The sequence below is a fragment of the Adiantum capillus-veneris genome, chromosome 27 (assembly GCF_014529385.1).
Source record: "Adiantum capillus-veneris isolate H3 chromosome 27, ASM1452938v2, whole genome shotgun sequence".
NCBI lineage: Eukaryota > Viridiplantae > Streptophyta > Polypodiopsida > Polypodiales > Pteridaceae > Adiantum > Adiantum capillus-veneris.
Window position 1 is genome coordinate 85,867,035 of NC_140957.1, and position 26,665 is coordinate 85,893,699.

General features: G+C 39.9%; 1 pseudogene; it reads right to left on the minus strand.

Moving 5' to 3' along the window:
• Positions 1-9,605: 9,605 nt before the first annotated feature.
• LOC147422316 (actin-85C-like) lies at positions 9,606-11,132 on the minus strand (annotated as a pseudogene).
• Between the last annotated feature and the right edge of the window lie 15,533 nt (positions 11,133-26,665).

Sequence of the window (26,665 nt, forward strand, 5' to 3'; positions counted from 1 at the left end):
ACCCGTGAAACGATAGTCTCTTGCTGAATTGGGTTTTCCTTCCCACAATTCATTGTTTCTTTTGGTGGTTCTAATAAGGCTTGTGCAGTCTCGATCATTCTCTGGCACATTTCAAGTCTCTGCTTTTCCAATTCCGCGTTTGGGTATGTCATCCACCTCTGTTCTTGTGTTTGGTTTTTCTTTAACCTAGCTTCGTAAGCTCTCATCAGTGCGTCCAATGGTTCGTGTACTTTGTCGACTAGCACTGATCCCCCTGAGCTTAAGCTCGTTGTTTCTTTGATACTCTTTTGTTTCGTTCTTTCCGGGATCATCTCTCGTTTCCCGTTTTGACTCTCAAGTTTTTCTAATCTAGCTTTAGTTTGCTTTAGTTCCTCAGCTAGAATAGCGTCTTCACGTTCTTTTCTCAACTTCATGCGTGCTTTTCTAGCTTTCCATGTGTTTTTCTGACTCCGCGGTCCTTGACTAACCACTTCAGTCACTAACTTTCCATTCTCAGGTTCTCTAGTGGTTTTCTTAGCTTGAGCTCTAGTAACAACTTGCGTTGGTATCAGAGTTTCATTTTCAGACCCACTACTGGTAGGAATAGTTTCTAACATATTCAATGTCGTCTTTTGCACTTTGTTTGGATTCTTTGAACAATCCTCAATGAAGTGAGTAACCCCACACTCAGTGCAATAAGAGTTTATTCTAATGATTTCCGTATGTGGGCAAACATTCATCAGATGGTCACCTCCACACTTGTAACAGGGTCCTAGTGCTGGTCTTGGTCCTACCTGATTCGTCCTTTGTGGATAGGATGGTCTCTGTTCTGCTAACCCTCCATGAGCTATGAACATCAAGGTTCTTGCGTCCATATTGTATCTCTCTTCATCAGAAGCACTTGTAACTGTTGGTGTTCCAACATTCCCCATCATGCCCCATGGTTCTGGTTGTTTTGGTTCTTCTTGTGGGTAATACACTGTCGGAGACATGTGTGCACCCGATTCTTCGTAATAGGCTTGAATAGGCACTAAGGCTTGTTCTTCCTGATTCTCTAAGGTTGGTGCATATCTAATGCCCACTGGTCTTGCTCCTGGTAAAGGTGGTTGTTGTCCCAATACCGGTTGCGGTCTTTCTATCCCCATAGGTCCCGGTACATTTCCCGTTGGGTATCGAGGTACTGGATGTATCTGAGGTGGTGCTAATTGAGCAGGAGGTGCATACTGGTGCTCCCTTACATACCCTTTGTTGTAATAACACTCCTCTGTTGGATGATTTGTCCATTTTTGTTCAATAGCACACCATTTCAATGGTTTTGGCAATGGTTTTTGGTATGGTGCCATCCTTTTTAGAGCATCTTCTATCATTTGCTCTACATTTGGCATGGTTGTTGTTTGAACATTCTTTTTAGTGGTAGTCTCGCTCGCTACGGAGGAGGAGCTACTGGATGCAAAATTTGTATCCGCTGACACCTCTCCATAAACCGTACAGTTATCCACTAAGTACAATGCCTCTCTCGTTACTTGCTCGAAACTTGTACAAGCTTTCAAGTGCAAGTCCTTCTTGAGAGTGTCGTTCCTCAGTCCCTCAATAAAGAGAACAGATAGTCTGTCATCTTGTGTTCGTTCACGTACTGGACATCTCTCAATGTATTGTTTGAAGTGAAGTGAAGCTTCCTTCACCTTTTCGTGTTCTCTCTGTTTAAAAGCATATATTTGTGAGACCGTATTGTGCTTAATCCCTCGTTTTGAGAATTCCTCAGCAAACTCTCTTAGCAAATGGTCAATGTCATGGAATCCCCCTATGTTCATTGGTTGAAACCATGTCAATGCAGTACCTTCTAGAGTAAGACCAAATCCCTCGTATTGTGTATGGAAATCTGTTATCTGCTCAGCTCTTAAGACTTGCTTAAAGAGTGACACATGTGCATACGGATCTCCTGAACCACCACACTTCTTTGGCATACACTTGGCTACTTGAGATGGTCTCATACGTCTATGATCTGCTATCAATATCATTGCTCCTGTGTCTCGGCTAAATCTTTCTCTAGCATCATGGACTTCAGGGGTTACCCTTGTCGGTTCCTCTGCCTTGAATCTACTACTGGGAGGTAAATGTGATGGTTCCGCTTCAAACCTTGGACCTGGAGTGGTATAGGTGGGGATTGGAACTGCACTACCTCGATTCATCTCCATTGACTCTCTGGAATGTAAATGATCCCATTGGTCCGAGCTTCGAGTCCCAAGGTTGACTGAAAGAGTCAGCAACCTGAGTTCTTTGTCCTCCTGTTGTCATTGAGTTTTGCACTCCAGTTGTTGGTGCTGGTCTATGTGAGCTAGAAGTAACATAATACTGATGTAGTGGTCCCCCAAAGTATGTATATCCTTCTAATTCTTTCTTGCCCATTGTTGAGTATTGCCTGCCATACTTATCGTAAGCGGCAATTTTCACTTCCGATCCCTCTGTGTAGGTAAAGACATAGAGTCTTTTTTTTGTCTATCAACTCTCCGGTGTAGGGTTCTTCATATCTATAATAGAGATCTTGCTCCCCATTATTATATTTGTATAGCCCCACGTAGATGTTATCAGTGTTGATCCTTGTAGTTTCATTCTCTCTTCTTAACCTCGCATTAGGGAAGTTCATTATTGGTGCTTTCTCCTCGAGTTCTTCATCTATTTTGGCTTTGGTGCCCATCAATCCCCACTTGTCCACAATGTTAGGGTTTAGGACTACCAAGTACATGGTACCCTCGTCATCTAGATATCTATCTCCGCTATAGCTCACAGGCACTAAGTCCTTGAACTCACTAGGTCTCTCTTCTATCTTTACACAATAGCGGTCCATTCCATCTTTGTAGATCTTTGCACCTTGCTCATTGTCGTACTGATATTTTATGAACAATAGCTTCATTGTGGCGGAAGGGTTTGATGATCCTGCTGCCATATTTTCTCTGTTGTTCCTGTTCGAGTGTTCGGTGAAAATCTCGTAAGACCTCTCCGAAGAAGTATCAGAAACACTCCCTTCTAAGATCGGCTCTAATGGTTGCACCCAACTTTGGTTTACACTTCGCTCGGTTGATATGACACTTGCTGGTTCCCCTTGTTTTGGTTGATTATTCCGGAGATTCCTGCCCGATCTCAAATTCATCAATTCCCCTAAAGGACTGTAACTTTTCCGTCTCGGCAATTTGTTTTCCCCAAGTTTTTGTGGTCAGAATTGATCCAAACTGACTGATACTTGGTCAATTGTTTAATCTTGTCAGTTGGACAACTTCTATTTCATCAAGTGAGAATTTTGTCGCAGTTATGCTTGGCGGTTTGATAAGGTCAACTTACACACTTGTGTCAATGACATTATCATTCTGTCCTAGCTGTTTTTGTAAACGGCTAACATGAGAAACAGGATGTAAAAGGTCCACAATAGCGTGGTGAAAGTTTAGTAACTTTTCCAGTCTTCAAAATTTTTGAATGCTCCGAAATTTTGAGGAAAACCTTGTCTCCTTCTTCAAAAGTAGCAAGACGACGATGCTCATCTGCGTACTTCTTATATCGATCTTGAGCTTTCTTAGCATTCTGTTGAGCAACTCGAGGCATGTCAAAATGGTCTTAAAGAAAATCCTTCACTTGTTGTATCTTCTCCTTAGACAACCCCACCATAACGGGTGATCTAGGTTGAAATCCAGATAAAAGCATAAATGGACTAAACCTTTAGTCACATGCTTTGAACTATTATAAGCAAATTCCAATATAGGTAAGTAGTCTTCCCAATTGGTTTGCTTCTTGCTAACGTACGGTCCTACCATATCCTCTATCACATGACTAACTCTTTTGCTTTGACCATCTGTTGTGCTGGATGATCAACCGTACTTAGATTAAGTTTAGTTTCCAACTTTTGAAACACGGCTCTCCAGAAGTGATTATCAAACTTTCAATCTCTATCACTAATGATACTAGCTGGAAGCCCATAGACTCTACAAATAGCATGCTAATTTTGGTGTCTTAACCATATTCTTAGTGGGAATGAAGCGACCCATCTTTGTGAGATGGTCTACAATTACCCATATGGCATCATGGCCACGATTTGTAGTGGGTAGTCCTACTACAAATCGTGGCCCGACAGGTGCTTGACGGAGCCAGTAGCGTCGACAGGGCCGACGGTGTGCTCGGGACGCGTTGACGGGACGGTTGATGTCTTTTTGTCACAGATTTTGACTATTTTGGTTATGCTCACTCTCAGTGGCCCCTTTATGCTCTGTTCACTCACAAAATTCAGTTTGAACTCTGTTTGAGTAAGTTATGGCTAATTTAGGCTTTTCTTGGCAATTTTCCGCTTTTGACTTGTTTTTTGGGTCAATTGTGATCCAAATGGGATGAAACTTGAAATATAACCTTTAGACAGCTATTACAATGGATCTGTGTTAGCAAAGTATCAGAATATGTCCAAAATTAGGTCAAAGACATCATACGCGTATGATGTCTTTTTCATCAATTTGGGTCCAAACTTGATATTTATGCTTCCTACAGTGCCTGTAACAATCTTGTCAGGTCAGATATCAAAAATAAGCAGTGGATGTGCCAAAAGACATTATACGCGTATGATGTCTTTTGTCCCAGATTTTGACTATTTTTGGTTTTAAGCCTTCTCCAATGTTTATAATTGAGTTTCAAGTGTTTTTGTCAGGTTTGAATGTAAAAACAAGATCTGAATCCAAAATTTCCTATTCTTTGCGTTTCTTGGACTCCGACTTGTCTTTTTGGGTTTCTTTGAGTGTTAATGCTCTTGTTTTAAGTTGATCTTAGGGTAAAACCCCCCTTCTAAACACTCTGGCAATGTCAAATTTTCCATTGTAGTCTCTGTTTAGGTCCTAAGACATCATACGCGTATGATGTCTAAAGTTGCAGATTTCCAGTTTTTTAGCACAGAACTCTTCCAATAGCTCTTTTAAGTGCTCAGCAACAATCAGTTACACAGAAAATTTTTCTGAACTTTGTTTATTGCATATTTCACTACCAAAGCGACTTTTTTCAGTGATCTAACATGCAATCAAACACATCAAGCAAATAGAACACCAATTGATAGCTCTAGATCAGGATCAAATCAGGCCCTACCTAAGCTACTTCTAATCATAAAATGGATTTTTTGCAATTGAAAATATAAAGAGATTTACTACCACACAAGGAGTAGCAAATGCTTTTTATGTACACCATCAAAAACAATCTAATCTAAACTAAACTAAAAATACTGTCAACACGGAAGACCCAGGAATACCCCACTTCCTAGTATCTCTCGAGACCTTCGGAGTCCACCACTCCTAGATCTTTTCTAACTAAAGTATACAAAGTAGTTTATACGACTCACCTCGTAGGATTACTCTAAGGTCACCTACTTAGGGCTCTCGTCCCCGGCAACGGCGCCAAATGTTAAGGCGGTTACGCCGCTAGCGGAAGCTAAATAGCGAGAACTCAACCAACAACAGAATTTGTCAGACGAGGACGGAGCTTGACCCGCAGGCGCATGGAAACAACTAGGTGGGTGTCAAATCACCTACTCGACCTTCTAATGACAATCACTACTAAGGAAATCAAATCTAAGTTCTAAAATACGCAAGTGACTGAAATCCGTACTACGAACGAATGCTATACAAAACAGGATCTAGAATCATTGAATCGATCTCAAACTCAAGGGGAAGTCTGTACACTAGGTAAGAACAACACCCTAAAGACTTGAACTGCAAAATCAACCTATACCCACTCCGTGCGGCAAACGCGTATGAAGACAGGCCGAAAAATACAGGTGACCGAAACTTGACCTCGATGATACTAATGCGTAGCTCTACTCGTTGTGGTTCTATAGATATGCTGCACGCTCTATTCCGACACACGAGTTGGAAGAAAACTCACACCGAAGCTCGTAGGAACTTACCATACGTAGAAGCCGATAGCGCGCACTCTTGGTATCTGTGCGTAGCTCTCACCGTTGCTAACACAATGGCGGTGTCGCTTCTCCAATGGCGGCCCCGTAGCTCGCGTAGCAAGAAGATAAGACCCTCTCTCTCTCTCTCTCAGACACAGTCACGGCGCTCAAAAACTCACTTTGATTAATAATTGAATCTCCTTTAGGTTACAAAACTTTGGCTTATATACCTCAGCCTTGGAGGTGAGAACATCTCTAATTATTTACATCAACAGGTGAAATTACTTCGGAATTACAAGCTGGAAACTCAATTGAGTCCCGTTACTTAATGAATGGCTCAAATCAAAATTAATGTCGGAAAGACATTTATTACAATCAATGGTTACAAAATGATGGGTGTGAGCAAAAATGTGGGTGTGATCCTCTGCTGGCTCAACACCTACTAGCAAGGAGGTATAGCTCCACCTCGCAGGGGAAGCGTGATTTAACCTATGTAGCGATCCTAAGACCCACCTTCCAAGAGGAGAGAAACCTCCAGTGCCTTTTTCCCCATGTTTCAGAGGCACGTACTCTCGATATTTCACCGCTCTAGGGGCAATGAGTATTACTAATATCAAAGTAAGCACAATGGGGACAGAGAGTTCCCGACCAATCGAGACCACCCATCTCGTAGGCATTGGCAACCTGAGCCAAGCCCCCACTTTCCACCCCCACACTCACACTTCCTTGTGTGACCTAATTACTACCACAAAGGTTGTTCAACATAAAGATCCCTTGTTTAATTCCGAATCACATTGTTCGTTAATACAGCCCTTCAACCAGTATTGCAAACAACACCAAGACAGAATTCTAGCAAAAATTCTACTCAAACTTATTCATAAAAGTTCCAATGTTCTGGAGGTACAACATCCCCCCTCCAGCGAGAGTTCACTCCTCCCGTTGTCGCCTAGCTGCCCATACAACTAGGTATGTCCACCGCATAGAAAGCACGTCATGGACACTCCCACCGCATAGAAAGCAAGACGTGGGTTCCCACCGCATAGAAAGCAAGTCGTGGGTATCCACCGCATAGAAAGCAAGTCATGGATTCAAGAGTCCTTAACGAGGAACTCTGCCCCCTGTGATCTGTAGGGGGGTCAGGACTGATTCAACATTGGAATTAAAATGAACATGTCCAGCTAAATTTTCCCTAGCAGACATTCTTTCCTATTGCAAACGGCATACCCATCAAACATTACCTTCCTACTTTAGAACTTAATGTACAATGATTTCAATGCCGAGGTTTCCGTCGGATTTCTCCAACATGTGTGGGGATATGAGCATTCCTAACTAGCGTATGCAATGTTAATTTAAACAACTTGAATAAAAATATGATCTACCTCTTCCACTTCTTCATCGATGGCCCGTGAGATGGCCAGTATTTGTTCCTCCATAGGAGCTTTCCCCTTTCCGTTGACATTACTCATTCCTGCCTCGCGATCGTGGGCACCACCGAAGCGCGTCCTCTTAACCGGGGCCATTTCTCACTACTTTAAATGATTAGCTTGGAGAAAGAGCTAAGGTTCGCAAGCATCATAACAGTCCAATGGGTAGATTAGTGACATCAATTAATTTCTCCTATATGAGATATCTAGATTTCTTTCATAAAGCAATCATTAAGGATGGCACATAATCCTATGGGAACCGGCTCTAAGATAATTATTCGGCTTACATGATTAAAAATAATTAGGATTTCACCCTTGGAATTACCAGAGAATTGAATTAAGTATGATTAAACTATTTCCTGGCAAATAGACGATGCAGATTTACCTTAGGCATATGTGTGAGGAAAACCAATTCTTAGAGTCTTAATGATAGATTAATTCCTCCTTAATTACATCTTAATGCATAAGAGAATGAATTTAATTAAGCTTCATTGTTAATGAGTGATTCTCTTCAATCTACACAATTACTAGCTTACCGATTAATTACTATGCTACCTAGAGAGAGAAAATTCTGATAATTATGTTCTAATCATTAATCGAGAGTGATGAATGGCTGATAATTCAGCTATGGAATGATGATTACATAATAGAATATGGATAAGGAGAATTTAGAGAGTAATCATAGAGAATTACGACTAGGAATAAGCATAATAGACGAGAAATTTAGATTGTAATGAAAAAGGATTTGCAGAAAGCATTAATTAAAGCGTGGTTACCATGATTAAGGGCTGATAATACTCTTGATTCTCTGATCTAATCGAGATTCTTGAGGCGAGAATTCGACAGCACCTCCCTCCTTGCTTCCCCTTCAAAAGGTGTGTGTTCCGGCAGCACCTTCCCAGAGTGTATGTAGGTGTGTGTGTGTGTGTGCACTGTGTGTATGTGAGCATATGTGTGTGTGTGTAGGTCTTTAAATAGGCCTCCTCAAGATGAAAATCGATCTGGGTTGCTAAATGCATCTAGGAGCTTCTTCAGTTAAGCATGGCAAGTCTAGTTCCCTGCCCACCAAGTGTCAGGTTGGCTTGGTTAAATGGTTCTGAGACTGAGCTGCTGGCTTGGAAACTCTCCCAGGACTCCCACAAAGCAAGAGGGCGCCCCCTAGCTGCTAAAGCTGATCTGGAGTGGGCTGGAACCTGTTCCCACACAGTCCCGGGCCCCCGGTGCCTCCCCGGATAATTTTATGAAAAATTGGTTTTAGGCTAAAACGGGTCATACGAGTCGGATTTTGATGCCGTAAATTGCTATATTGAGCTCTAACTAAGGCGTACTGGACCGAGTACCTGCCATATTTAGCAGCCCCCCGGGGTTTGAAAATGCATTTTTTTCAAATTCGGGGTACGTGTGCAGATTTTCGAGACGGTCAAAACTAGACGGGTCGGTGACCAAAAACTTACTATATTTGGAAAATTTTCACAAAAATTATTTTAATTCACATTTCGAAGCTTTATAACATTCTAAACATCATGGCTCTGACAGAATTCGGAAAACTGCTAAAAATAGTAACTTTTTTTCCATTATGATCATTTCATGGTACAAGGGTGCTCTTTTTGCCGGGTTGGAGTCAGAGACCTTACACTTGGAAGATCTGTAATAAGCACCTCACGAACGCATCAACCAATGCAAAATTTTCACATGGACTACATATAACAAGCATCCAACATGCTCAAAGACTTTGAAAAGCATCACTCTTAGAGACCTTTCTTGCCAATGCATATATGGACTGATTTTGGATGATTGCGGTGGCTTCTATAGTCTTCTTTCTCTCAAAGTGCGGCCATATTTAATGAAGGTCTTTGACGTACATTAGAAATCAAGGGTGCGATACTACTAACACTTTCTGCATCAATCCTTTCACTACATCTTGCAACACCTTGTTATTAGTCGTGCCCATTAATTACCATCTCAAAAATAATTGGCGGTGGTCATTAATCGCTATGCAAACACGTCCTCGACAAGACAAACGTGAAAATTGAAGCTTAAAACCATGGAGGTTGTCCTTTCACAATGTTGGCGATCATATCATTGTACAATCATGTTTTGTATCCGTTATAAGCAACAAGTGTAATGGGCACGTCTAGTACTTTTGACCTCAATTGGAGACAAATCTTGCTCGTAGTCGAGGACTACATACGCCAGCTTCTCCTTCATGTCCCGCATGATCTCCCGTTCTGTTGTCATTGTTGTAAAGGAGTAGACTCTCTTTGTCAAAATCTTCATCAGTGCGTCTATTAGGTTCCTTCCCGCCAAGTCCAGCCGCAGGATTGCATGCAGAAGGGCATAGCTGCATGGATGGAGATGCATTTACATAGATCTTTGTGTGTATGTGTGTGTGTGTGTGTGTGTGTGTGTGTGTGTGTGTGTGTGTGTGTGTGTGTGTGTGTGTGTGTGGAGACATGTATTTCAAAAGAAAGTGTGTAGAGGCATACCCTTCATAGATGGGCACTGCATGGGTCACCCCGTCCCCACAGTCCAGCACAATTCCTGGTTACACATATAGAAAATTCAGTAAATGGTAATGCAATATGCATTAGAAGCCAGTGCAACAATCTTATTTTGAAATTAACATTTGATTCATGTTTGTATGCTAAAACCATGGAGGAAATTGGGAGAGAGCGATTACCTGTAGTACGTCTTCTCGCATAGAGAGAAAAGACTACCTGGATTGCAACATACATGGCCGGAACATAGAAAGTCTCGAGCATGATTTGTGTCATCTTCTCACGATTCACCTTTGGATTAAGTGGAGCTTCTGTGAGGAGGAAAAGGTGCTCCTCCGGTGCTACTATTAGCTCATTAAAGAAAGCGTGGTGCCAAATTTTTTTCATATCATCCAAGTTTGTAACAATGCCGTGGTAAATTGGGTACTTGAGTGTCAGAATACCTCTCTTGGATTGTGCCTCATCCCCCACATAAGCATCCTTTTGCCCCATGCCGACCATTATACCGGCATGTCTTGGCCTCCCCACAATGCTCAGAAACACTGCTCTTGGTGCATCATCCCTCGCAAATCCATCCTGCACATGCACATGTCATCCACAACACTAATTCTTTTGAATCCTGTTTTTCTAGACTGCAAAGAGATGTTGGTCCATTGCATTCAGCGATCTACAAAGTCAGGATTGATCTCTGCGTCCATCTGCATTCAGCGTCTGGTATTTTTGACCTCAACGTCAATTTGCATTCGATGTGTAAAGTTGTTAGGACATTGATTTTCTTTTGGACATGTTTGCATGAAAGCACGCGTGCGCGGGCACACACACACACACACACACATGCAAGACAGGAAACCGCATGTGCCATATAAAATCGTGCACTCTTTGCATGAACTTGCAGTGCTAGGCCTGTACTTGTATGAACTTGTGCATGTGTTAGGTGTTTGGGTGTTGATTCCAGCTTTTTGAACGTGCACGCTCCTTGATGAACGATGTAGCATGTCTTTGCATTTCCATGCATAGAGAATCACATCTGCAGAGGATGTGCCAGGGGTGGGTTTTGTGTGATCATGTTCTACAGCCGTTATAAGAAGCGAGGTAATGGGAATGCATAGGGAATCACATCTCCAAAGGATGTGGGTGGGTTTTGTGTTGTCGACAACATTAGCTCCCCCCGTTTATCACCTTGCCATCATGCCGTGTAGCAGGAGCCTTGGTCTCGTCATCTGTACGGCACCAACTGCTCAACCCATGCCTTGCCAAAAACGACTCGTCCTGCACGCTGGCCTTGACCTGCGGTCCCTTCTTCCGGACCTCAAGCATTACCCCAACGGCCCTCCCCCCTCTAGTTAAGCCGTCACCTAGCCTCTGTCTCCTGCTCACCTTCAAGGCTCTTCCACCTCGTCACGTTTCTCTGCAATCTGCTTATGAAGGTTCTTTTCTCTCTGCCCTGCTTGGCGGCTCTCTGATGCCCCAGTTGACGTGCCCCCACCCTCGTCCGCTCCTGCTCGCTAACTTCTCTTCCCTTAACCAGCACTGTCTGGTTTTTTTTTATTGGCCCTCACGTGCTCTTGCTTTATCTCCTGTCGCCGGTGCACTTGGGTGCTAATTGACGGCCCCTGCACCACCACTACCTCTTTCCTCTACTGCTCGAAGGCAACCTGTGCAGCCCGACTCATGCTGCTCTCAGCCCTCCTCCTCCTCTTTCTGACAGCCCTCCCGTCTTCGTTGTGCGGTCACACACGCTTGCTTGTCATCCTCTTACTGGCTCAATGACGTTTTCTGCTGCCTGTCAATCCCTGCGCTAAGTGTAACGGGAGTGGCTACCCGGCCGCTAGTTGCTAGCATCACCACCCTGCCAACAACTATCTCCAATGTCTACTCTAGCTGCTAGCATGTTCAAGAGCTCACAATCCGTACGCGCGCGCGGACAGTCTGCGAGCTCTGCTAAGGATCTCACGTTTCCTCTCATTGACACGACTATCAATTTGTTCTCAAAAAAGTTACCAGAATAGCCTTAAAATATTGACATTTTGTAGGGGAGTCTCACGTTTTCTTTGACTGTGTCGATAAAAGTAACCAAAATACTCTAAAAAATTGAAGATTGGGTAGGAAAAGAGCTCACAGTCCGTCTGCGTGCACGCGGATGGATTGCGAGCTGTCAACGATGCACGGAGTCAAAAACTCAGATGACAAAATTATGAGACTGATTGCAAGAAGCCCAACCGAAACATATTTTTCTAATGTTTGGAGACTTATTGCAAAGAAAATTTCTTGAAATACCCCTTAAATTCCAAACCTTCTCACAATACCCCTTGTATTTTTCCAAAATTTCCCAAAAAGACTCCTTAAAAATTTCCAGCTCTCAACCGAAGATGACAAAACTATGGCTTTTGCTGGAGTTGTGGACTCTCAAGCTAAAATGGATTATTATGAGTAGACAATTTATATAAATATGAAACTTAAGGATGGATCTCTACTATCAAAAAGACACAAAATTTGGAGCAATGCATTAAAATTGATAAAAAGTATTTTGATAACTTTTAAATTTTGAGCGATATTTTGGGAAGTTTCGTGTTTTTCTTAACCATTTTGGTCCCATAATTTTGGAAGAAGAGTTTTTCACTCAGTATGTCATCGAGAGATGAAAGATCGTCCGCACAACTCTACACAATCTTCAATTTTGAGCTTGATACGGTAGATAATGATTTTACCAAATTTAGCACAATCCTCATATATTTTTGACCTTGGAAACCTTGAGGAAAGGGGTTGATACTTGTCAGTGGGAATATTTGAAATTGGATAGTTGTGGAAGAACTAATTGAGTATGGCATTGGTACTACACAACACATATATAAAAGAATCTGATAGCAGAATAGCAAAGAATCTAGCACCACAATGGTAAGATTGAAAGTACCCCTAAACAAGTAGCCAATGATACAAAGATGCCTAGCTAGAAAACTTTTGTTGCAATCAAAACCTTCAGTACTACACCTTGATTTATAATCTTATTATAAGGATCCAGTTTGTGAACTCTTTTTCTATGAACTCTTAAATTGTCCCGTCTTGTTTGTGAGCTCTTCCTATATGAAGATCTGGAAGCCAAATTGTTTTGACCTAGATCTTAAAAACCAACCTTTGAGCTCAACACTTACCAGTTACATCACTGAAACATTAAAAATGTTATTCTTCTATAAGCTTCTAGACTATCTACATTCAAGCCATTGGCATGTGAGCTATTGTTGTATAAATATTTAAAAGCCAAGGCTTCACATACCAGCAGCAAAGTTTGGAATACCATTCTTTTAAGTTCAATACTTGTGCTTTATATTTCTTGGGTCTCTTGGGATTGTTTCTACAATGTAAAATTTGTTCTTTTTCTTATAGTGCTTGCTATACGGAGACTTTATGGCCAAATTAAATGGTGCCTACACAATAAATAATTTTGAGTTAGTTTTGAGGAGCATGTCTTCACTTAATCAAAACAATTTACACACTCCAAAATTTATGATTTATAATTTTTTATAAGATTCTAAGATGGGTCTATTAAAGTGTCTCTCTAGTTTCCTATAACAAGGCTATTCTTGCACTTGCCCAAGCTGTGCATTTCAAGTGGTGCAAGCTTTCCTTTTGTAAACAATGTGACAAGGATTATGATGTCTATATTTGCATCAATAATGGGTGCCACACTAGGCAGAGCTTTAAATTAGGTGTGACACTAGGTAGTGCTCTTGTATATAGGTGTGCCTTTTTTATGCCTCTAATACCTTAGGGAGAATTTGCTATTACAATATTTCATTTTAGAATGCATTGCTTTCAAAGTGTGCCCTAGAAGGTGTAGCTAAAGTAAGATTTAGTTTTTTGAGCTAACGCAGCATATGCAAATTATAGTTTCAAATGTATAAATATCCCCAGGGAGTCCACTATGTAAAAATCACATTACTTATTTGCAAGGCTTGTGTTAGATCTACAATAGATGAAAAAAAACAAAGTTTGATATCACATGTAAGAAGCATCAATAGACTATGTGAATTCTAGGACACTAGTGAAAGATAACTGCAATGAAATTATTTCTAATGAGATTTTATTTTCCCAATCACATTATTGTGCACTCTTTTTGGATCCAAATGTATGTTTTTTATGGTAACGAATCAAATTATAAATCCATAGTATTTCTCTACGTCTTAAAATAATCAACGGATTATTATCAATGTGGAGCCTCCCTAGGATAATGGTGTCAAATGTGCTTGATCTCCTTGTTGAGTGAATGCTCATGTAGCATTTACTAGCCAAGTAACTTGTGTGTAGTGGAAAATAGCATGAACATAGTGAGCATTTCATTAGAATAGATTCCTAATGAGAATAACAAGAGTGCTTGGGTGGAGACAGCAACAAAAAGTATAACACCTAGTTAGATAGCATGAAAAATACTTCAAAAGAGAGGAAAATTAAGCTATTGCCAACAGTTGAGGACCGGATTACATGGAGTTGGTCCCCCCTCCAAAAGGCTTTGTATTATGGTTTCTCCCATCAAGAGAGACATTTCACAATACAATTCTTTGTGCTCCTTCAACACTAGCTAGTGCAATGAAGATGGAAACTTCATGCACTAAGAAAAACACTTATCAAACACAACATCAATTCCCTCATGATCTCAGACCCAAGACCTCACACACCTTTGAAGATGGTGAGAGCTAGTGGGGTATGAGAGTAGATTAAGAGGAAGAAGGAGTATTCTTATGAGAAAGATGTACATCTCCTCACATAATCACTCATATTAGCATAGCTTAGCTTAGTAATTAGCATGGTAGAGGAGATGAGCATGCATTGAATCTTGGCTGTTGGTTGGATTTGCGTCACAAAGCCAAGTGTTGCTGGTGTAGGCCTCCCTTCTCACAAGCTTGGAGTATGTGGTAAGCTTTTTATTAAACCTTGAGAAGGGGAGAGAGAGAGAGAGTCTTCTTGCTCCACAGATGAGATTGTGTGAGTGTGTAAGTGATAATGCCTTTGAAAAATCATCCCACTCTCTCTCTTGGCCGACCCCTCTTTCTATTTGCTCATGCTGCAACCACCCTAATGGTCCTCCCCAAGCCTAGCCAATGGAAATTAAGCAGCATAAGTGATAGCCTTCTGAAATGTGTCCCCCTTTCCCCTTTTGTGAGAGATTTTTCTAATTAATTAATTCAACTAAACTCTCATTGGACCCCTTTGTCTCCTGGCCAATAGGAATCAGGCAAGCCATTGGGCCGTTGAATGCTCATTGGACCCCTTGGGAGACTGTCCAATAGTCTTCTAAAGAGATTAATTCTTATTGGTTCTTTATTAAGCGATTTTAAATTTATTAAACTAGATTTACTCTAGCCTAATTCTCATTGGTCCACCTCCATGGCCATCCAATAGGATTTGAGTACACCTTGTGGGCATTTAGGCTAGGGAGCTGACATGTGTCCCTCTTTCCCCTTGTGTACAAAGGAAGCTTGTGTGTGTGTGTTGTGTTTCTCTCTCATCCCCTACTTCTTGGGCTCATCCCCTCCTATGTAGGACTTGAGAAGACTTTTTGGGACACACACAAAGCATCCAATTTCCCTAGAGTTTGACCTTTGGGCACAACCTTTGAATTTTGAAACCTTAGCATTTTGGAAGTCTTAATGGGCTGAACCTTAGGGTCTTTTAATCTCATTGTTTCACATTGCTCTTTTGCAGATGGCCCCTTGTTTGGATCCCTATTTTCCCTCCTTTGGATCCCTACTGTGGCCGGTCTTCCAGCTTAACCAATATTCTAGTTTTTTCTCCCCTGGTACTTCCCCATATTAAATGATCAGTTTAACATGATAAAATCATTTAGGAGAATTAGATATTAGTTATTATGACAGCTCATATGTGAGTTTGGATAATGGATACAAATAAAAGTAGTTAACGATGAAGGGCTCCCCCTTTTTGTAAGGGTTGTGTGCTCTCCTCAATGTGTTTACCACTTTGTAGGTAACTTGAAGAAATTGAGTAGTTTTAGTAAGGGTATGTAGCATCAAGGCAAGTTTTCCTACCATCTATCCATCATATGTGTTATTTAGATGAGTGACATCTCACATTTGTGCATCTTGTTAGAGAGGAGACAAAATAAATAAAGAGTGTAGATGGAGATGAAGATAGAAACAATAAAAATAATTCCATACACTTATCTCTTGTTAACAATGCTTGTTCTCTCCTCTCAGTTTCTAAGTGCCTCCCTTCGAAGTCAATAATTCCCTTTACATACTACTTCCTAGCAATGTAGCTTTGTTTGATAGACTTACAACCTAATGCATAGCAAGGAGAACTTAAAGTGAACTTCTATAGTATAGAAGAAAAGCTTGGTTATGAATGACACAATAGAGGTAACATTTAGAGTCCCTTTACATAGTATCTCCTAGCAATGTATTTTTTTTAAGACACTCACATTGTATAAATTATGGCTTTGGTTGTGAATGACACAATAGAGGGACCGTTTAGACTACTGTAAGGTGTGTAGTTCAAGGTCTTGTCCTTCTACATTGGTAGATGCATGAAGATTCTAATTTCTTTGAATCTTAGTATTTTGTACTTTCTCAATGGAAAGGTATTATCTTGGTCTTCTATATACTAATTTAACAAAGCATACTACACAAGCCTCTTGAAAAGCACTTAGAACAATGGTTTGTGGCATTTAATTGCTAATCATAATCACTAGCTAGTGGAAATCCTCCATATATATTATAGTGTACTTTAAAATGGTTTGTTATGGGGATAATAATAAAGAGTATATTAGGATTGATGTATTTAATCCAAGTGTATTGGTGTATTATGATTATTAGTGTGTTGAAAAAGATGTTGTTTTGGGTGCTACAATGAAAAACTAGCATCATGATTAAAAAAAGCTCTAAATTCTGTTTGAAAGCTCTAAATTAGAAGCTTGCAAAAAATAAGCACTCTTGGCCTTACAATTAGCCATGTGTCTAACATATACATAATTGTATGATAAAAATTCACTTGTCCATACTAGGATTGAAACATGAAGAGAAGCAATATCCACCACTTGTTATCTAAGCTAGGAATGGGGATTTTTTGTCTCAAGAATCATTGGGACATGGACAGAAGATAAGTTCCACCACTTGTCCAAGCTTGGATCAATTGAGATATGGAGAGAAGCAAGCTCCACTAGTTGTCCAAGCTACGCTCCATTAAACCATGCAAAACCCCAGATGTTTTCAACATCAAGGATTTTGTTTTTATCAGCTTAGCTCCATTGGAACTTGGGGAAAAACAAAGCTCCACCAGTCGTCCAAGCTAGGCTCCATTGAAGCATGGAGAGTAGCTAATATCCACCACTCATCCAACCTATGATCCATTGAAACAATGACATCAAAAATCTCTACCACCTCTCAAAGTTAAGGTCTAATGAAACATGGAAAAACCATATATATGTTGTACATGGAAAGTTTTGTTTCAAGGTCCACCACTTGTCCAAAACAGGTTCTATTGAAACATGGAAAAACCATATATATCTGTTACATGGGTAATGTTGTGGCAAGGTCCACCACTTGTCCAAGCTAGGATCTATTGAAACATGGAAACACCAGATTTATGTTTACATGGGGATTTTTGTTTAAAGATCCACCACTTGTCTAAGCTAATATCTATGGAAACATGGTGTGAAGAAAAGATCCACCACTTTTCCAACCTAAGCATCATAGATAGTAGTTTGTTTAGTTCAAAGATCCAACACTTGTCTAACCTCTAGAGAGAGATGGAAGGAAAGCTAGTTTTCTAATCTAGGAATGGGGATTTTTGGTCTCAAGGATCGTTGGAAATGGAGAGAAGATAATTTCTATCATTTGTCAAATCTTGGATCAATTGAGACATGGGAGAAGCAAGCTCCACCAATTGTCCAAGCTAGAATCCATTACCATGGAAAACCCCAGGTATCTTCAACATCAAGGATTTTTGTTTTGTCAACTTAGCTCCATTGGAACATAGTGAGAAGCAAAGCTACCACTTTTCTAAGCCAAGCTCCATTGAAGAATGGAGAGAAGCAAGTTTAAACATTTATCCAAGCTAAGATCCATTAAAACATGAAAACCCCATGATGGTTTGATTCCACATGGGATTTTGGTTCCAATCTCTAATGGAGAGTGGAGAGAAGCAAGAGCCACCACTTGTGCATGTTAAGCCCTTTTGAAGCATAGAAAGAAGAAAGGTCCACCACTTGTCCAAGCTATAAGGAAAACCACTTGATATAAGGTCCCACACATGTGCATGTTAAGCCCTTTTGAAGCATAGAAAGAAGAAAGGTCCACCACTTGTCCAAGCTATAAGGAAAACCACTTGATATAAGGTCCCACACCTGTGCTATTTTATAGAATGGATAGTGTTTTTTTCTTTTATTTGATCAACTTATGATATGTTGTAGTATGGGGGGTTCAATTTCAATTTCCATCATTTATCTAAGTTGGGCTCCATTGACACATGGATGGAAGAAAATTCTACCACTTATCCTATCAATAAATGGAAACCAAGAGGAGATCCACCACTTAGGTTTCACATGTGGTGGCATTGTATCAATAGGTTATGCATATCTTGGACAAGTGATGCTCATTGATTCTCTTCATGATAAAAGTAAGCCTAGATTGGATAATTGGTGCACCTTAATTCTCTCCATGCTCCAACTATGGACAAGCAGTGGTCCTTCAAACCAAATTCCCCATGCAACAAACAATCATAAGTTTTCAAGAAAGTGGTGGACCTTGAAATCCATAGCTAATTTACCCACGTGGGCTCTAGCATGGATAATGGGTGATGTTTTTGTCATCATTGTTTAATGAATCCTAGCTTATTTTATTTGTGAATCTTGAGACTAAATCCCCATTATATAATTGAGAATAGGGACATGGACCTTATATTAAAGTCCCATGCTTAGGTTGGACAAGTGATGGACCTTAATTCTATATATGCTAAGATTGAGTAGACATTAGTCAAAATCCTGTGTTATAGGAATCAAGATTTAAACTTTATTTGATCACTTGCACAAGTGGTTATGAGTTCCTATTTCCATATACAAATGGATCTTATATTGTAAATTGGTAGACTTGATACCAAAGCACACATTCTACAATAGAGAATTGGTTGAGACCTTATGCACTTTGAGCATACCTTTGACAAGTAGTACTTACTAATTGATTTAGATCTAGTTGAAGAATATAATATTGAGACTAAGAGAGAGTGCAACATAAAAAAGGTTAGGTTTCCAATTTGACTTTCTTTATGGCAATGAGTATATTGATAGATGGTTTTTTCCATCTAATATTATCATATGATATACAATATAAAACTCACGCTTATTGTTTCATTGACAATAAATGTTCTTGTTTTTTAATTTCAAATTTATTACAGGAAAATGGATTGGCTATATGCATGAACAATTTGAAGGAAACTATTGAACTACCCAAACAACCTCATCCAAGACTTTTTCCAAGGCTTCAACCACCTCCTTATCACCTACCACTTGCTATCAGCAAGGACATCAAAAGAGTACTTATCTTGGATCTAGAGGGATTGCTTCTCAAGACAATTGAAACAAAACATGGAGATTCTATGCCAACTTGGGCTCAACAAATGTGACTCATGGAGGATAAAGATGAAGTTTTTCATGCAGTGCAACCAGATGCAGATATTTTTTTTGGATTTTTGTAGTGAATACTTTGAGCTATGGATATGGAGTTGCTATAACTTAACAAGAGTGAAACACATCATACATAAATGCTTCCCTAAGCATTATACCAAGTTCAAGATTCTTATGAGTAACAAGAATTGCCAAAATCCAAACATCATGCTAGGATTCAAAAGGTTTTATTACAAAAATTTGAGTTATATTTGGAAGATGTTTGAGGATTTGGATGCAAAAAACACCCTAATTTTTTATGACACTCCATACAGGGTGATGTGAAACATGGTGGGGACATATCTTATATTTCCAAAGATGTGGAGGCAAACATCTAGGCAACTTCAAAGCTTCTTGCAAGAAACAATGATGCCATGGTTGGTAGGATGGTTATTTTCAAGAGACAAGAGAGAATATCGTACAACACAATTGTGAATCAGTACTATGATTCTAAGACAAATTATGTCCTTGGTGTGTAGTTGTCAATGCAAAAACATTGATTAACAATAATCCACAAGATGTCTCATTCATTTTTGTAATGGGTATCTTTTAGTATTTGTATAATTACATTAAATAAATTTTATCTTGGAGAAAAGATGTATCAATTTGATGAACACTTTAATAAAGTGCACCTTGCTCTAAGGGGACTTTAATGTATTACTAAAGTGCATCCTATTGTAAGGAGAGTCCAATGTATTTTTAGAGTGCACCCCTTTTTTGGGGATTTCCTTTTTATTCAGTTGGGATCTATGTTCGATCATTTAGTAAACAATAATTATGTTTTGTTTCTTGAGAAATTTTATGTTAGTCCATCTCAAGGTTTCATCTATTTGTAACCAAGAGAAATTGATGTTTTGATGTCAAAATAGAACTTGCAAGTGTAGAAGGGAGAATTCATGGACTTTGGATGTGTGAGAGAGATCTTTTTAATGGATACAAATGTTTTCTTCAAGAATTCTATTACTACATCCTTCATGTAAAAGAGGTTTAGAAAATAAAAAAACTATGAAAGGAAAACTATGGAATCTAACTGCATGTACTCTTGAGTTGTCCTAGAAGTCAATGTATGCATGCATGTCTTCATGAAGGTTTAGATCTAATTAGATTCTTCTTGGAAATTACCTTTTCCTATTCAATATGAAATAGCTTATTAGAATATATTTTCTTGTAGGTGGCAGATATATTATTATGTGTATTTTGAACCTAATTGCTTGACCTTCAAACAAAATTCCATTTGTTGCAATAGAGAACCACTTAAAAATACTCAATGATAATCATTTTAACTAAATGTTATCACTTTGAGTGTAGCTTGAATAAGAAGTGGACTTTGCATTCATCCATAAGTCAAGGGAACCTAGCTTGGACAAGTGGTGGGCTTTGCATTCCTCCATAGGTCAAGGGAGGTTAGCTCAGATGAGTGCACCATGAACCAACACTCCTATGATTCAACCAAGCATATGCTACATGTTTTATATATGCTTCATGCCTCAAATGAGGAAGTCCTAGATTAGCGGTGGACCTGCCATTTATTTCATACTCACAAATATAAGTTTCATGAGTATATATAAAAAGAAGAGCACCAAATGATCATATAAGTTTTGAACAAACTATAATTAGGTATCTCACAATTGTTACCAACTAATCATATAGTCAAAAAAATAAGATGATTACTATGGATTAAATGCAAAACTGGGTTATATATGTGAGGAGTAAAAGCCATACAAGTGGATCACGGCGCGAAGAATACATAAACAAATATCCATACAGCTATAGGCGCACCGTGATCCACTTATTGGGCTTTCATAAAATAGAATAGCTACCAATACATCAAAGCAATTGTACTTTCAAAAAAAACATTTGTACAAAACCAAAAGAGGATCACGGCGCGTGGAGTATGTAAATTAACATCAAAAACACTGCTCGCGCACTGTGATCCACTTAGCAGGCTTTCATGCATTGAAATACCTACAATATTATTATACAAAAAATCCCTTTGTAAATATTAGAAGAGGATAATGGCGCACGGAGTATGTAAACGAATCTCCATAAAGTAACTGGAGCGTCGTGATCCAATTATGGAATTTGAATGGTGAAATGACCTTTTACATTTTGAAGCACACTCACAAAATACCACTAAACTAAGGACATAGTGAAACTGAAGAGAAGGGCTTTACCTTTGCCAGGACTAGACATTGTAGTTGGAGTAGAGGTTTTGGACTGGGAATGTAGTTTTGAGTCTTCAAGCTTCTGATTTTTGCACCTTGAAGGAGGCAGAGGCGTTCTTAGGTTTCTCTTTCCCACTTCCTCACTTTCTCCCTCTGTCTCTCAAGGCTTTATCTCCGTATCTTTTGAGGTATGTAATTAGCTTGACCACACCAGTTAATCTCTCTCTCTCTCTCTCTCTCTCTCTCTCTCTCTCTCTCTCTCTCTCTCCCCCCCCCCCCTCTCGATCTCTCTCCCTCTCTCTCTCTCTCTTTTGAGGTATGTAATTAGCTTGACCACACCAGTTAATCTCTCTCTCTCTCTCTCTCTCTCTCTCTCTCTCTCCCCCCCCTCTCTCTCTCTGTCTCTCTCTAGCCTCTATCTCTCACCTCTCCCCTTTTCATGCAATAATAGATATTACCGTTGGCATTTTTAACGATGTGAGCCGCATATATTGAACGTGTGTTACAAGGACATGCATTTAATGGGTGGTACGACCAAAAAGTGATTTTAACAACCCAAAAATACGTGTACATTTATAGTAACAAATGCACACTTAATTTCATGATAAGAGAAAGAGAGAGAGAGAGTGCGATAGAGAGAGAGAGAGATATGGAGTGAAATACAAAGAGAGAGAGGGAGAGAGAGAAAAAGCCTGCATAGACGAGAAGGAGAGGGAGATAGCTAACAAGGAAGAGGACCTTTACGAGAGATAGAGAGAGACAAAGAGACACCTACAGCCGAGACATCCTCTGCGACCAAAACACAAGGCTCCTACACACGTTTTCTTCCATTTGAATTCCACCTAGAGAGGTATTTCCATAATGATTTTTAAAGATGAAGAGTCAAAAAGAGATAAAGAGAGAGAGAGAGAGAGAGAGAGAGAGAGAGAGAGAGAGAGAGAGAGAGAGTTGCTGATAGCCTGTTAGGTTTGGAAGATAAAGATAGAGAGAGATCGACGGAGAGAGTGTGAGAGATAGTATTTTTGAAACTTTGCTTGGTTTGAAAGAAGAAGAGATAGAGAAAGAGAAAGAGAGGGATGTCATAAAATGGATCACGACATGTGATAGAGTGTTCTCTTTGCTTGCTTTTGTGTCCGTGCGCCATGATCCATAGAGAGAGAGAGAGAGAGAGAGTTTCCTATAAAACTGTTGAGGCTTGTTGCTTACAACGCATGATATAGATTACAAACTTTTCTCGATCCCCTTGTGGATCACGATGCACGGACAGCAACTAGCCTGGCTTAAAGATGAACCCGCGCGCCGTGATCCACAAAAAACGGGGTGGGTGGGGGGGAGAGAGAGAGAGAGAGAGAGAGAGAGAGAGAGAGAGAGAGAGAGAGAGAGAGAGAGAGAGAGAGAGAGAGAGAGAGAGAGAGAGAGAGAGATAGGGGAGAGAAAGAGAGATAGAGATAGTATTCTACATCTCAAGATTACTACTTTAGACTCAATTTAATAATCATTAAAATTAGGGCTTGTTGCCTAAAAGGCTTGAAGTAAGTTTCTTATTTTCCTCCTTCCACTTGTGGATCACGACGCGCAATAGGCTATTAGCCCATGTCAAATATGAGCTCGCGTGTTATGATCCTAGAAAAAGGGAGAGAGAGAGAGAGAGAGAGAGAGAGAGAGAGAGAGAGAGAGAGAGAGAGAGAGAGAGAGAGGGATTAGAGAGAGAGAGAGAAAGAAGGACAGGAGACACACACACACACACACAGTGATCCTCTACATTTTTCTCTTTCGGTGGAATGGCAAGAACCAAGGCAACAGCAAGGAAGGCAGGGAAAGGACCAGGGCTTGCAAAGAAAGCATGTGGAAGGTCTACTAGTAAGAAGAAAACTTCAGGTAAGGTCTACTAGTAAGAAGAAAACTTCAGGTAGACCAATGAAGATATTGAAGGGCCCAAGAATGAAGAATATTCAAAGAAACATGGGTTTATTTAGGGAGATTAGGAAAGCTCAAAACTGTATTGAGCTTTGTGTCCCTAAACTTCCTTTTCAAAGAGCAGTAAGACAAATCTGTGAGGAAGCATGTGCTGGTACAATGAGGTGGAAGGCAGTTGCCCTGCTGTGTCTTCAAGAAGTAGCAAAAGATTTTCTTTTGGAGTATTTTAAGGATATTATTATTGTTGCTGCTCATGCTCACCGTGTGACAATAATGGACAAGGACAGCGAGACTCTTAAGAGAGTGCATTGGAGATACTATAAGCTCCTTATCTCTAATGAGTTTATTGATCCCAAAATGAAAGATATACTGCTAATACCACTAGGCCGCCAAGTTCAAGGGGTTAAGATTCATGAGGTTACTCATGAGGTGAACACCAGAGCTAGAGCTGAGCAAGAAGAAAGATGTCTCTATGAAGCAGACAAGTTAAAGAGTATATAGTCTACTGCTGCTCATGAAGAGGCCCAGAGGAGAAATTATGGGCAAGTTACCACATAGATAAATGAAAGAAACAATGATGTTTTACACTCCATGACAAAGGGACTGTTAGCAAGCATTCCCTTTGCTGATGGTAGTAGGCAATTAGCACTGGACTCTGTTGATATTGGGATATTGAAAGATCCAAATGCACAAATTACCGACTCTATTGTTTATGTATGCCTAAAGTAAGTGCTCATCTCTACCTTTAAGATCTTTCTTTGTTGGTACTTGGCCTCTAATTAAATCCTTGTTTGTGATTGTAGCTTAATAAAGAGCCAACTCCCTCAAGAAACCCAAAATGAAATTTATATTTTAGATCCACAAATGTCTGTACCACTCCGAATAAAGAACACCCCTCATGGCACATTGGAGAGATGGTTTGTCCACTATCCAATGCTCCATGTGACAACACTGGTGTTGCCATACAAATCAAATAATCATTGGAGCCTTGTATGCATAGAATTGGACAAACAAGTGGTATGGACTATCAACTCCATACAAGCAACACCTTCAAAGATAAGTGTAAGTGTTGATAAAACCTTTAGTGTTTATTTGGGGTATGGTTGATGACCTAAATATTGTTTATAATAAATAACCTTCACTGCTCACAGATGTGTAAAAAGATTACTTCATGTCTATGGAAAACTCTGTGGAAATCATGAACTGTACAAGTCCACCTTTAAAGTTGTCAAAGTGCCTAATCAAACAGATCCAAATTCCTGTGGTTGGAGATGTCTTCTCCATGCAGAGTATATACTCCAGAGTTTTTTTGCTTTGAATCCATTTATGTCAAAGGTATATCCTTGCTATGGTATGGACCAACATTTGTGCTATTATTAATTAAAGTATTGACCACAAGTTAACCTAATTTTGAAGAATGCTCTGGAAAATTATACATTGGAATATTTTCAAAGGTACCGTGCTTCGATGATTCAACATCTACTATCTCTTTCAACCCCAAGAATTTTAGATGCAGAAGACAGTTTTGTCGACGACCATATTATAGCTTTAACAATGACCGGTGAAGAGGAAGTTAGGCCAGTTTCCAACACCCTAAACCAAATTCCTCAAACTGACCCCATATTAGAGGAGAAGACACCGGTAAGCTTTGCAGTCGAAGCAGCTGAATCCGAAGTTGGGGTTTAGCAATGTGAAGTAGACCAAGCCCCTGAAAATGCATATGTGAAATGCTCTTCAGAGATGAAGAATGTAACAGAGGTTCTAGGCCAAGGAGAGGAGGCTAAGGGAGTGCCAGAGGAGGAGGCCAATATTGCAAATCAAGGCCAGGAACAGACAACAGAACAGGTTAACCATTCGACCATGGAAACACAAGAGTCATGTACTGCACAACCACAAGAGGTGGATACCCTTGGCAATACACAAGGAAACATCGACACTCAACAACAAAATGTCAACATTAGAAATGACCAGTATGGACTCTTGCTTCAAGTAGATATGGTTGTTCCGGTAATATCCATTGCTTTTTTGTTTCTAACTACTTATATGTATGCACACAATGATTGCAGAGACTAATTATCTTGGATCTCAATGGATTGTTACTGCTATGACAGCCATATAGTGTACATACAGAGTTCTCTGATTTACGTAGTTTCCGCTTGGGAAATGTCAGAGTATTAATTCGACCAGGCACAAAGGAATTTTTGAATTTTTTGATTCCCAAGGTTTAGGGCTGCTATCTGGTCTTCAATGCAGGCCCATAACCTGAATCCCCTTGTTTCCATAGTTTGTAATTTGACTGAAATTCAGAGATTGGCTTTTTATTTTGTGTATAGTCAAAGAAATTTTAATACCATTGCGGGACATTTCCACCCAACTAAAGCTAGTGTACCACTTTTCTACAAGCCCTTTGAGCATATCGATGTACCTTATGATGCTTTCAACACTTTGTTGATTGATGACACACCACATAAGGGTTTACTTAATCCATCCGACACTACTATATCCCCACCTTCATTTGAAGGGCATCTTCACGATTTTTACCTAGAGGACATTTTGGTCACATACCTGCAAGCAATGTACTTAAGCCCATTGAGCACATCGAAATTTGTACTTAATGTACTTAGTAATTCATTGATTATACCTTAAATTGATACTGTCTATGTGTCTCGAATACTCAGAGAGAGAGAGAGAGAGAGAGAGAGAGAGAGCCTTGAGCAAACACTTGATATGAAGATTAAACTAGTCAAAAATTTTACATTTCATTGAACCCATTCAGGGCTGATTACATGGGCACAATTTGAATACGGCCAGAAAGATCTCCACAGAAAAAATGCTTCTCTCTTCATTGCATTACTCTTCGTCCGTCCAGCAAGAAAGAAAAGTTTACGGAATCAGTGTCGGTAGTGTCCTCCACTATGTCATGACGAAGTTGCAAAAGATTGCATTGCTGGCTTATTGTAATTACTGTCATAAGATTTAGGTCTTTGTCCACCACTTCTACGTCTATGACAACATTGTTTGCCAAACTTGCTGCCTCTTGATCCATAGGCGCATAGCAACCTTCAACAATGTGAGAATGCTTGTATGAAAAGGAGATTATT